Source organism: Grammomys surdaster, unplaced genomic scaffold (genome assembly GCF_004785775.1).
Source record: "Grammomys surdaster isolate TR1022 unplaced genomic scaffold, NIH_TR_1.0 191, whole genome shotgun sequence".
In the NCBI taxonomy this organism is placed as follows: domain Eukaryota; kingdom Metazoa; phylum Chordata; class Mammalia; order Rodentia; family Muridae; genus Grammomys; species Grammomys surdaster.
The window spans coordinates 9,805,201-9,817,398 of NW_021604636.1; the positions used below are offsets into that span (position 1 = coordinate 9,805,201).

Sequence of the window (12,198 nt, forward strand, 5' to 3'; positions counted from 1 at the left end):
TGCCTTTATAAGCCTATTGTAAAGATAGTATAAAGAATGAAAACAAGCTAGGCGTGTGGTGTTGCATGCCTTTGATTCCAGCAGAGGCAGGCAGATCTCTGTAAATTCCAAGCCAGCCTGATCTACATGAGTTCCAGGCCACACAAGGATACAATAGAGAGAGACTCATCCCAAATAAATAAAAAAGAGAAAATAATATAAACAATATAGATAAACATAAAATAAAGAAGTGCAAGGTTCACCAAGGAAACAGGGCCAAGAGTTTCCTTCTCTCTCTCCTCCCACCCTTCAAATATTCTGAAACGCAGGTTTTCCAAACCCATGGTTTAGGGTTTTATGAGAGCCCCATTACGGAAGCAGGATCATCAGACCACCGCCGGTCACGATTATCTCTAACTTCTCTCTCTTTTTAGAGGTCAAAGGTGAAGCGGAAGTTTCAACTCTGATCTCAGCAGAGAAGCGTCAGGCACCAAGCTTCCATCCCAGAAGCTATCTACTGACTCACTAGTAATCTCAAGAATGTACAAAAGTGTACTCAAACCAGAAATCCCAAGAGTCATAAACCTTCCAGGATCAAAACAGGGAGAATAGGCACTTCTGTTTTGTTAGGATGAGTGGTCTCAATGCTGGCATTAGATGTGTTTTTCACTGCACCCAGTTCCTGTATTCCTTATTTCAAAATATAACAATAAGTGATTAATTAATAAGAGCTAAAATTTACTAGCTAATCCTTCTCTTCAGTTTTAATGAGCTAACCAAGCCTTTACCAATAAGAACGACAAATCACACTTTGCTGCACAAAGCATATCTGATGTTGGAAGAATCATAACAAAATTCTTAACAGAAAAAAAGGGAAGTAGGTATATAGACAAGGCTGGGTACAACCTTGAATCTAGGCCAACCTGGTCTACATTGCTACTTTCAGGCATCCAGGGCTATATATTGAGCTCCTGTCTCAAGCCCTGGAATTAAAGGCAAGTATCTCCGTACTCTGCTATGTCAGCAGTTCTTGCTTTCACTCTGGTGACTGAGGTATATCTCTGGTTTTAGAATATAGGAAAAGATATATCCTAAAGTTGTTAGACATTTCCTGGCTTACAACCACCTTGGCACTTTTCTTTCTCCACAGAAGCTGAATGTAATCACTCATCAATCATACATCTATCTTATCCATCATATCAACAATTCAAAACCAAGGCACAATAAACACAATGAAGCACATCCTTTATAACCCAGAGCAATAACAGTTCCTCTTCCTATAACACTACATGTGTACTTTCTTCTTCTCTCAAAGTAGTAAGATGTAGTGGAATTATCCAAATGCTTTCATGGGCATTTAAAACCTACTTTAAAACAAGGCATGATAACACACGCTTATAATCCTGGTATTTGAAAGGCTGAGGCAGGAGGATTTCCATGACTTCAAGTCTAGCCTAGGTCCAAAGTTTGGACCAATATGGACTCCTAAAATGTTTTTGTCTTTAGTCTGTTTTAAGCCTGTTGTCAGTGGTACTCTCTTCAATATCAACTTGTCCCCAACAAGTTCAGCCATCAACAGTCATCTATAAATAGGGTCAGAAATTACCTCTGAGAAATTTCTCATTAGGTGATCTCTCATTCTGAGAAACAACACAGAATGTGCACAAACTAAGATGGCTTCCACCTCACTAGGCAACTAGTGCCATAGTTACATATGTAGTCGATTGAACTGATGTCACGTAGCACCTGAATGCATGTTTTATTTCACTAAACAAACACGCCATACATTAATCTAAGCTAACAGTAATTTTTCTTTATCTACTACTTATTACTGGATAATAGTGCACACTACTGCATAAAACTTTTAAGAAGCCAAATGTAACACCTGTGCAATTTCTAGTGCTTTCTGAAGTATTGCTTCTGCACTTGGGCTAGCCTTTGGAGCCCAGGCATTGAGCAGAACGAATCAAGTTTCAGAAAACATCACCATGTTCCAAAAATAAAGAAAAGAAATTAGATAATGATCTGGAAATTGTTCCCTCTTCTAATAAACCACAGCTGCCACTTGCCTTCCTGCTGCATGACATATGAAAACTAAGTTACCTGGCTAGCTATATATTTTTTCCCAAAATTTGCTTTTCTCAATAGAAAAATAGGAGGAAGGACACTAACATTTTAAAGTTTCTTGCCTCTAAAATGTTACAAGTTGATGTTGAAGAGAGTACCACTGAAAATAGGCTTAAAACAGACTAAAGACAAAAACATTTTAGGAGTCCATATTGGTCCAAACTTTGGACCTAGGCTAGACTTGAAGCATATGACTGTAGATCTGCTATATACATGCCATTACCCATAGTTAGCCTATGAAACTTAGTAACTTTGAACAGTTCCCTAAGGCCAAAGCCTTCTGTTTCTTAGACTCAGATACATTGTTCCAGTTTAGTCACTGCTTGAGAAAGTATTTGTGGGAGCCTATTACAAAGGAGCCACCACTCCAGGTTCTAGAGATCCGAAAGTGTGTAAGACACACCAAACCCCAGTCAAAACGCACATCCTGGCTATGGACGGGACATAAAGGACCACACAGGGTAATGTAAGAATTACATCAGTAAGTCAACATGATTTATCCACAATGGCCATCAAATCTTTTTTGATTGTCTATAAGTGGCATTAGTTACAAGACTCAGCAGCGGGGTGTGACATCCACTGAGAACTGCTAACTGTGCCCTTCTCATTAACAGTGAAGCATGCAACTGCTTTCCCCTGCTGCACAGAATGACTTACTTATAAGGTGACTATGTGACTTAGGCTCCCAGAAAGCAGAGTTCTAACAATTTTGTCTCTCATCCCAAATTCTCTTTACCCTTATTCACTGAGGTGAAGGGTTACAATGCTAAAATAAAGGAAGTATGGTCGTTTGACAAATGTCCCTATGAGAAACGGGGAGGTTTCAACACACTCATCATTAAGGCCCCAGAGACAGCACATGCGATCCATTGGGCAATGCCATCCAGGCCTCATATGCTGACCAATAGCTCCCAAGAAGTCCCTGGTCCCACAGTGGACATCACCAGCACTTCCCACCTTCAAAAAAAAAAAAAAAAAACCAGAAACTCCAACATTCTCAAACTTTGGAATACATGCAAAATACAAAGTTTTGTTTTAAGCAAACAGGACATTCATTTACCAACTTCCTTCTCTCACCTACTTGTACAAATTGACAAATGTAGCTTTTGGCTGTTTCTGTAGCAACCTCCTGGGGGATTTATTTGTTGTGACCCTTAGATGTTCCTGTCACTGAGATTTTGTGAGAACTTGAGTTGCTTGAGGAACGCTGTTTCAGGAGCACATCTTCCCTATCACCACCTGCTAAAAGCCTTACTAAAGCTGCAGCACTCAGCAAACTTTCTTTGGCAAGACACAGTTGCTTTGTGGAGAGTGGAGGCTGCTGCCGGTGTACACTTTGTATTTCCTCCTGGGCCAGTCACACCCTGGCAACTGAGTTTCTCAAAGAAAGCCTCCTCCCCCTCGCAGAAGGGTCTTCCCCCTGCCTCACCTCAGAAGGAAACAGCAAGCCTTCTCACCAGAAAAGCCACATTCACAAGTTGAAAGTTTGCATGAAGTTTCATTGATGTGGGAACGCCCTGCCTCCAGCTAGGTAAAGTGTATCACAAATGTATTCCAGCCTTGCCTAACCCTGAATGAGAACTGTGCTCCTCCTCCGTTGGTGGGGACAAATTCTCAGTCTCACCCCAGTTTCCCGCCACCACCACCTCCACCTCTGCCACACCGCAGCCCCACAGAGTCACACAACTCTGAGAGGGACCACTTCCTCCTAGAAGCCAAGGGAGAGGATCAGGTCTCCAGGACCCACACACCTGAGATCGGTCGTCACGCACGAGGAGGAGTAGGCTAGCAGGGGAGTCAGGATCCTCCAGCCAGAACGGAGTCGGCCTCACCGAGGACTAGAGTGGCCCTGAGCTCGCGGCGAGCGCGCCGGGATGTCACCGGGTCAGGCGGGGCCACGGTAATCCGACCCGCCCGCCGACGCCCCTCCCGGCCACTTCCTCCTCCCCTCGTGCGCCTCCGCCTCCCCGGAGGATGATCCGGCGACTCAGCCACCGCCTGCGCCGTGACACCGCGGCCGGGGCTACTCCGCCCGGCCGGAAAACGCGGAAGTGCAGTCGGTGGGGAAGGGTGGCTGCAGACCCCGCGCTCTGGGCCTCGCGGGGACGTGAGCTGGCCATGCCCGAGCGCGACTCCATACCCTGCCACATTTCGCCAGCTGGAGGAAAGATGAGAGGGCTGAGCTAGGCCGGGGAAGCCGCCGGGGTGTCGGGTTTCTGTCTCTCCCCACGCGGGCCACTCCTGCCATCTGCCCGGGAGGAGGACGTTACCCCGCCGGGGTTGCCTTACCTGATCACGCGTCGCGCGCCCTCAGATCCGGCGTCCCCTCCTCCGCGCCTCCCGGTCGCCAGGCTTCCCTGGGCCTAGAAAGGCGTCTGGGAGTCGGGGAACCCTAGGGACTCGGCCTGCAGCTCTCGGCCCGGATACCCCAGAGTGTTCTGCGTGAGCTCCAGGCCTCTGGACCCCAGGCCTGAATGTTAGCACGGGGACCCGCGGAGAAGACCGAGCCCAGTCAGCAAGGATGGGATGCTGAGGGCCCGGCCTCGTACAGGTGGGGGGAGGCGGAGAGCCCTGGCTGCGGAGCCACAGGCTTCCCGCTTGCACCCCCTCCCAGCCCGACCCTGCCCACTGAGCATGCCCAGCTCACTTGTTGCAACTACAAGGGTTAAGCAAACCCAAGGGTACCCAAGGAGGGCTCAGGTTGGGTTCAGAAAGACCCCACTTTAAATTCTGATATCATGGAGTTGAAAAGTATGCAGGAACTGATCCGAAAAGCTCCTTAAGCCAAATTAGTTTGAAGGAAATTTTAACAGTGTTTAGCAAGTCACGTATTTAGTATTCTTAAACGCTGTAGAATTCCTACAATTAACTTACAGAAACGTGTGGTGTTACAAACTCATAAGAAACTTCTGGGAGCTATACATTGTAAAGACAAAACAACTTGTTCCTGGCCTTAGACATGTTGAATTTAGGAACTAAGCTTCTGTCGTTGTACCGCTGAATGGGTTTGGAATGAGCCTGGAAATCCTTAGCGTTTAAAATTTGCCTTTCACAGTTCAGCTAAGGTGCCTGGTACAGCAGCATCTGAAAACTTGACAAAAATGCAAATTATCTGAGCTAGAGAGTACCTGAGTCACAAACAACCCCCTAAGTCTGAGCTCCAGACCTAGCCAAGCATTCCAGAGATCCAGATTCACACATCGGTTGAGAGCCGATGTTCAATAGCTCGGTCCTAAATGATTCTAGTTTGAGAACCCTAGTAGTAAGCCATTGACTTTCGGTTTTCCTCTTTTTCAGATCCCAAATATTTACTTAGAAGTTCAATGCGTTTCTCAGCAAAGAAGTAGGTCGAAATCAGGCACCCATGCTGGCTTCCCATTAATTCACTTGAAAGACTTCAGTTCCTGGAAATGGAAACCATTCCATCATTCACTTTCGCATTCTGATGCCTTTAAATGATGTTTCTAAATGTTCGTTGATTTTAAATGGTTGCCTAAGTGAACAGTGTGTTTCAGGCCCAACGACGTCATGTCTTTCTTCACTAACTACTCTACCCACGAAGGATTCAGCTCTCGTAAGAAACTCACGAGCACCCCTCAGACCTGGGCATAACTTAGACGAGAGAGAAGATAGAGAAAAATCAGAAGCACTGAGTAGCATTGCAATTGACAAAGATGGGCCCCAAAACAGGAAAGATCAGAACAGGAAGTATCCAATAGGATTCACGAAAAGCCCAAAAGGAAAAAGATGTGGGTGGGTGGGGGCAGGGTAAAGAGCCAAGAAGCAACCCCGAACAATCCACGTTTTCTTTTGAGTCCTCTTTGTCAAAACCACTGTATTTTGCCACTGTTCGTTGTACATCACATTTCATCTCCACCAGGGCTTTGAATAAAAGGAGCAAAAACAGAGAGGAAAATGTTCTACGGCAGATATAGTCATGAATTAAAACTACCGCTTGCTTCTAACTGCTCAGATCACAACTAACTCAGGACATGTTTTTTTGTTTAAAATTAAAAAAAAAGCGGCACATCTTTCATCCTAGCTGACTGGAGATAGAGGATGGCCATGAATTCTACATCAGTGTGGCCCACGTAGCAAGTTCCAGGCCAGTGCTACAGTGAGCCTATCTGAAGGGGGGGGGGGGGTAAACAACGTGTAAGGAGGGAAACACAGCAGCTTTCTAAATGCTTCGTCATGTTTATGATGGCAAGACAAAGTACTTTGAACTTTACCTTCGAAAGGTATTGATCTAAGATTTCCTTAATCTAAGATTTCCTCTAACGCAGTAACGGTTGTATGTCAAATTCGGCAGCCATCAGTGCTTCCTTCTCAAACCCTATTGTGCCTCATTCCTAAACTTGCTTTGTTCTGTTTGAATTCCACGACTAAAGAACAACAGTAGCAAAAAGAAGTGGTTTTTGTATCAGTAGTACTACCATCAGTGCTTCTGTCATTTTTTAAGTGAACAACAGATAATTTCAAAATGTACAGGTTTAAGGTAACTAAAATATCACAGAAACTTATAAGATCTAAAAGTATTCTTTACTACTCTTACTCCATTAGTGTCTGGTTTGTTTTTAAAGACTGGGTCTCTAAACTCACTCTGTAGACTTAGAATTAACTCTGTAAATTAACTCTGTAGGCCAGACTGGCCTCGAACTCACAGAGATCTTACTGGCCTCTGCCACTGGCATGCTAACAGAAAAGTCATGTGTCACACTAGGCTCCATAAATATTTTCTAAAGAGCAGAACATACAGCCAGATTCCCCTCTCAGTCTCATATGCAAAGCTTTAAGCTTTTTTAAGGCTGCTGTTTGTGAGTACCTGATTTGACATTTGTTCAACCATCTTATCTCTGTCCAGATGTCTTGCACTTATTATGATAAAAACTCCACTGAAAGAATTTGTTTGAGGACTAGAATATCTAACAGGAACACAGTTTCCCAAAAGCTTAGGCTGTCTGTCTATTTGCCTGTCTTTTTTGGTTTTTTTTTTTTGAGACAGGGTTTCTCTGTGTATCTCTGGCTATCCTGGAACTCACTCTGTAGACCAGGCTGGCCTCGAACTCAGAAATCTGCCTGCCTCTGCCTCCCAAGTGCTGGGATTAAAGGCGTGCACCACCACTGCCTGCAAATATATATTATCATAACAAAAATAACTGGGTAGGGAGTGAAAGGATACTCATTAGTTTAGTTTAGGAATTGCTGTTTGAAACTTACAATTAAAGAGTCTCGAAATATGCCTCAGTGATGAAGAATACTGGCTACATTGCCAGAGGACCATGGTTCAATTTCCAGCATCCACATGGTAGCTCACAGCCCTCTGTAACCCCAGCTCCAAGGAATTCAACATCCCTGGCCTCTGAGAGCCTGCAAGTATGCACATACATGCTGGCACACACACACCACATACACACACACACATGCACACACAACTATACTTAAGTACTACTACTACAAAAAAAAACCACTTCTTTTTGCTACTGTTGTTCTTTAGTTGTGGAATTCAAACAAAGAAAGTTTAGGAATGAGGCACAATAGGGTTTGAAAAGGAAGCACTGGTGGCTGCAGGCTTTGAAAACATACAGCCGCTACTGCAGCAGAGGCAATCTTAGACCAATACCTTTCGAAGGTAAAGTTCAAAGTGCTTTGCCTTACCATCATAAGCATGACAAAGCATTTAGAAAGCTGCTGTGTTTCCTGCCTTACACATAGTCAAATAACTTGGGTGCCACCTAACTTTTCTTACACTCTTAAGAGTCACAAGCCTGTAATTCCAGCTACCTGGAAGACTGAAGAAGGAGGAGCACAAGTTCAAGGCCTGCCTGAACTACAAAGGGAGTGAAAGGCCAGGCTGGATGGCTTAGCCAGACTCTGTCACATTGTTTTGACAACAACAAGCCAGTACTATAGCTAAGCAGCAGCGCATCTGCCCACATGCGTAGCCTACTGGGGGTCCTGTGTTAGGTTCCCAGCATTGTTCAGAAGAAATAAAGGGGAGAAGAGAGGTCGACTCAAAACTGTCGTAGATTTTCACCCTCATATATCTGTCCAACTCGGAAAGACTTTCCTCTATACACACGAATCTTACCAAAGTCCAGTTGCCCTACCATTTTTTTCTGCATGTATATCATGTATCATCAGGCAATGTATGCCATTATCTATGCATACCCATGGGACAAAATAAACGAGAACTCTTTTTCTCATTCCCAAATCGGGGAGGCACAACTTCTACTACGATCTTAAACCCAGTTTCTAATATGGAGGAATGCTTTTCCAAATAGGGGAAGGGATGGGAGGTGGGGGGTCAGGTATTATGGCTATTAATGAACCAAATCTGACTTTGTTCTACCACACAGTATGCTAATCACAAAACAATACTTTTTACAAAGCAGAAAAAGTTTAGTTACAAGGTGGCCAAGAGTGGGAGGAGAGGTCCAAGTCTCAAATCTAATACATTGAGGACGTAGGGCTTAGAGAAGTGTATGGGGTGAAAAATCAAAGAGTTAGAGGGGGAGGGGAATGGTTTGTAGAGGTTAAGTAACCAGGTCCATGCTTGTGTAATTGAACATGATGACCCTTACTGGAACATTGTACAGACACTGACAATATTAACACTATCTGAGGATTTTGGAGCTCTTAGAAAAAGCTCTAATCCATCGGCACCAGGCATAGTAGTGCATGCCTGTCATCTCTGTGCCCAGGAAGCCAAAGCAGGAAGATTTCAAATCTAAGAGCAATGTGTGCTCTCAAAGTAAGACATGAGACCCTGCCAAAAAAAAAAAAAAAAAAAAAAAAAAAAATGGAAGGGATCTTTGTAATGAATAGTCTTAATTTTCAACATGACATCATTTACAATCACCAAGGCCAACTTCTGGGCATGGCTGTGAAGATATTTATAAGGCTGTGGTGTTTTGAATGAAAATGGCCCTCATAGGCTCCTAGGGAGTGGCACTAATAGAAGGTGTACCCTTATTGGAGGGATTACATCACTGGGGTGGGCTTTGAGGTTTCAGAAATTCAAGCCAGGTCTAGTGTCATTCTCTCTTTTTGCTTCATGCCAATCCAGATATAGAACCCTTGGCTCCTTTTCCATTACCATGTCTGCCTGTGTGCCACCATGCTTCCTGTCATAATGACAATGGATTAAATCTCTGAACTGTAAACTGGGTCTCAATTAAATGTTTTCCTTAATAAGCACTGCTGTGGTCATGGTGTCTCTTGACAGCGATAGAAACTCTAATTAAGACAAAGGTTTATCGAACACAGACTTGACGTGCCAGGGTAGGGGGATAACCTGGGGGAAGCCCCCCACCTGCTCATAGGAGAAGGGGAGGTGGAATGGGAGAAGGGTTGTGGGAGGGGGTGTCAGGGAGGGGGCAGTGAGCAGGATGTAAAGTGAATAAATAAATAAGTAATAAAACAAATTTAATTAGTTAATTTAAAAAAGAGGCTTAACAATGGCAGGAAAACCACCCTTACTGTAGGTAGAAGAAGTATCCCCGTGGAAAGGAGTCTTCATTGAATAATAAGGAGAAAGCAAGCTGGGCACCAGCATTGCTCTGTCAGTTTCCTGCCTGGACAGCTGCCCAGCTCCTGCTGTCACAACTAGAGAGGCTCACACTGCCATGGCTCCCCACTCCTCTCCATGATGGGCTATGCTCAACCTGTGAGCCAGAACACCCTTCCATCCTAAACTTACTGTTGTCCAATATTTTGCCACCATAACAGAAAAGTGTCTACCATGCTCAGTCCTACATTCGAAGCCTTCAGAGGCTAGTGAAGAAAGAGCTAGTGATCTGAACAGAAGCAGCTTTGCAATCCCTGTACTATACCCAAGACAACCACCATCATCACAGCTCAATGTGCTCTCTGCGGTCACATTAGTACAGGACAGCTGTGCAACCCCCAGAAACAGTGGTTTTTCTTTTTGCATGAACTTAAAGCAAAAAAAGTTGTCACTCACTCAAGTTTCCCCTAAGTTTTCTAGATGATTCTTTCCTGCACTCTGTTTGCTTTGTTTGTTTGTTTGTTTGTTTGTTTGTCACAGTGCGGGGAACAGAACCAAGGACATCCACCATATGGCTGCAGACAACTGCATACGATCCTGTACATTTCTGGAGAAACACATTCTCCCCTTACCAAACATGTTCAGTGCTCATCAAAGCTCACAATACAATTTATGAAATATTCCAAGTAGGAAGAACCACGAATGTTATTGGCCTCTACACTTTTGTTTTACAAATGAGAAACTGAAAGCTCAGAGCTAAATTTAAATAACTTTCTTAAGGCTGCATTATTAGCTAAACAGAGAAATAAAAGAAAAACAGAGAAAGAAACTGCATAATCTCGATACACTTTCATGCAAAGTCTTCATCCACGGTCTCTGGTCCCGTACCTGCCAGGGCCCTGGTGACCTCATCAGTGAGAGATGTTAATAAGGACCAGTCATGTGTGATTTACTTTATACCAGACACTGCTCTTCAGCAAAATGCACACAATCTTTATTTTTGTTTATTTATTCATTATCATTGCCATTATAATTATTATTATAATTATACAATACTGGCAGTACTGGAGACAGAACCTAGAGCATTGTGTTTTTCCCCAAGTGCTCTGCCTGTGAGCTGTAGCCCTATCTTTACAGGTAGTTTTTTGTTGCTGTCATTTTCTTGTTCCTTGTTATTTTCTGGCTAGTTCTGTCTTCATCTGTGTCTAGGTTGTTCTCTCTATTAACCTGTCTCCGTACAACTGTCCTGGTAAAACTGCTATACACATATAAGACCTCCACCTCCATCTCTCTCTCTCTCTCTCCCCTTCTCTCTCTCTCTCTCTCTCTCTCTCTGCTCTTATGTAGTCTCTCATCCTCTGCTGTTCTCCTGTGAGTTGGATATGTCCTATCATATATCCTATCTCTGACTCATCTGTCAAATATTTCTTTGATTTGTCATGTCTGCCCCTCAATTAGATGTCACTTTCCAACATGACTGCTTCCTTCTACAAACTAATTTTACCTTCAAGGTGTGTATCAAGGGTGTGTCTGCATTCCAGCCGGAGAGATTAAAGGTGTGTTCTGTGTCTACATTCCAGCCAGATCACATGGACCTAGGTTTTTGACCCCTTGCCAGAGCCGCCATGTTGCTGGATTAAAATTCCTCTACATCCAGCAGGTTCTGAGGATGAGTCAGGTTCTCAGGCTGTAGCCTTGATTGACCTGGAACTCCTTGTAGACCAAGGGGGCTTTGAATTCACAGAAATATATATATACCTCTGCCTCCCCAATACTGGGATAAAGGTGGCACCATTACACCCAGCAAATAATCTTTACATCTTAGGTTAACTTCGTGAATTTTTTTTGTTTAGTTGGGTTTGGTTGTGACTAATGAGTAAACTGTAGAGAACATGCCAACACAACCCAATGAGCTAATAGCCAGACAAGACTGAATATGATAATATATATAAAACTGCAGAAAATCCACTGAATGTGGGCTTTGAGGACTCAGGATTCCCAGTACTAACCTACAGTCATTTTGAGTCCCCCCCCACCCACCCACCCACTATTATTGTTGTTATTGGAGGTGGTAGTGGTAATGGTGTGTGCATATGTGGGTGTGTGCTTGGTGTGAATGGTGGAACGTGTACCTCATAGAACTGTGTGGTATCAGAGGACAACTTTGTGGAGCAGTTTGTCCTCCACCTTTACACGAGTCCTGGGTGACCGATTCCAGTGTCCAAGCTGTGAAGCAATGACCTCTCTGGCCTGATCCATTTTCTTAGCCTTCATTCTGATTCTTGGCTGATCGTCCGTCCTGTCGTAAGACTCTCTCTGTATGTTCACATCAGACTTCCACAAATTGCTTAGTATATTTTAACTTATATTTACTTACAATCTCACCTATTATGTGTAGTAATTGCCAATACCAATAAGCTAACTAAAAACTAAATAAAGACAAGTTTACTACTCACAAATGCAGAAACAATAGAGCATTGTTGAAAGGCTAAACAGTACGTTGCAGGGAAATGTTAACTTCTTCAGCAGGATGAAGACAATCTCTTTGAGACCATAAGATTCTAAGAGCTCAGTTAGTAGGT

General features: G+C 43.7%; 1 protein-coding gene across 2 annotated transcripts in view; it reads right to left on the bottom strand.

Moving 5' to 3' along the window:
- Positions 1-4,693, bottom strand: part of Gpd2 (glycerol-3-phosphate dehydrogenase 2) — a 130,462-nt gene extending 125,769 nt beyond the window's left edge. The window contains exon 1 of one of the 2 annotated variants that reach the window (XM_028769244.1): positions 4,396-4,693. The gene's annotated coding sequence lies outside the window, so the exon portion shown is untranslated. Of the gene's footprint in view, positions 1-3,857; positions 4,047-4,395 lie in introns of those variants that run through there. The other variant, XM_028769242.1, reaches the window with a different exon arrangement.
- Positions 4,694-12,198: the final 7,505 nt, after the last annotated feature.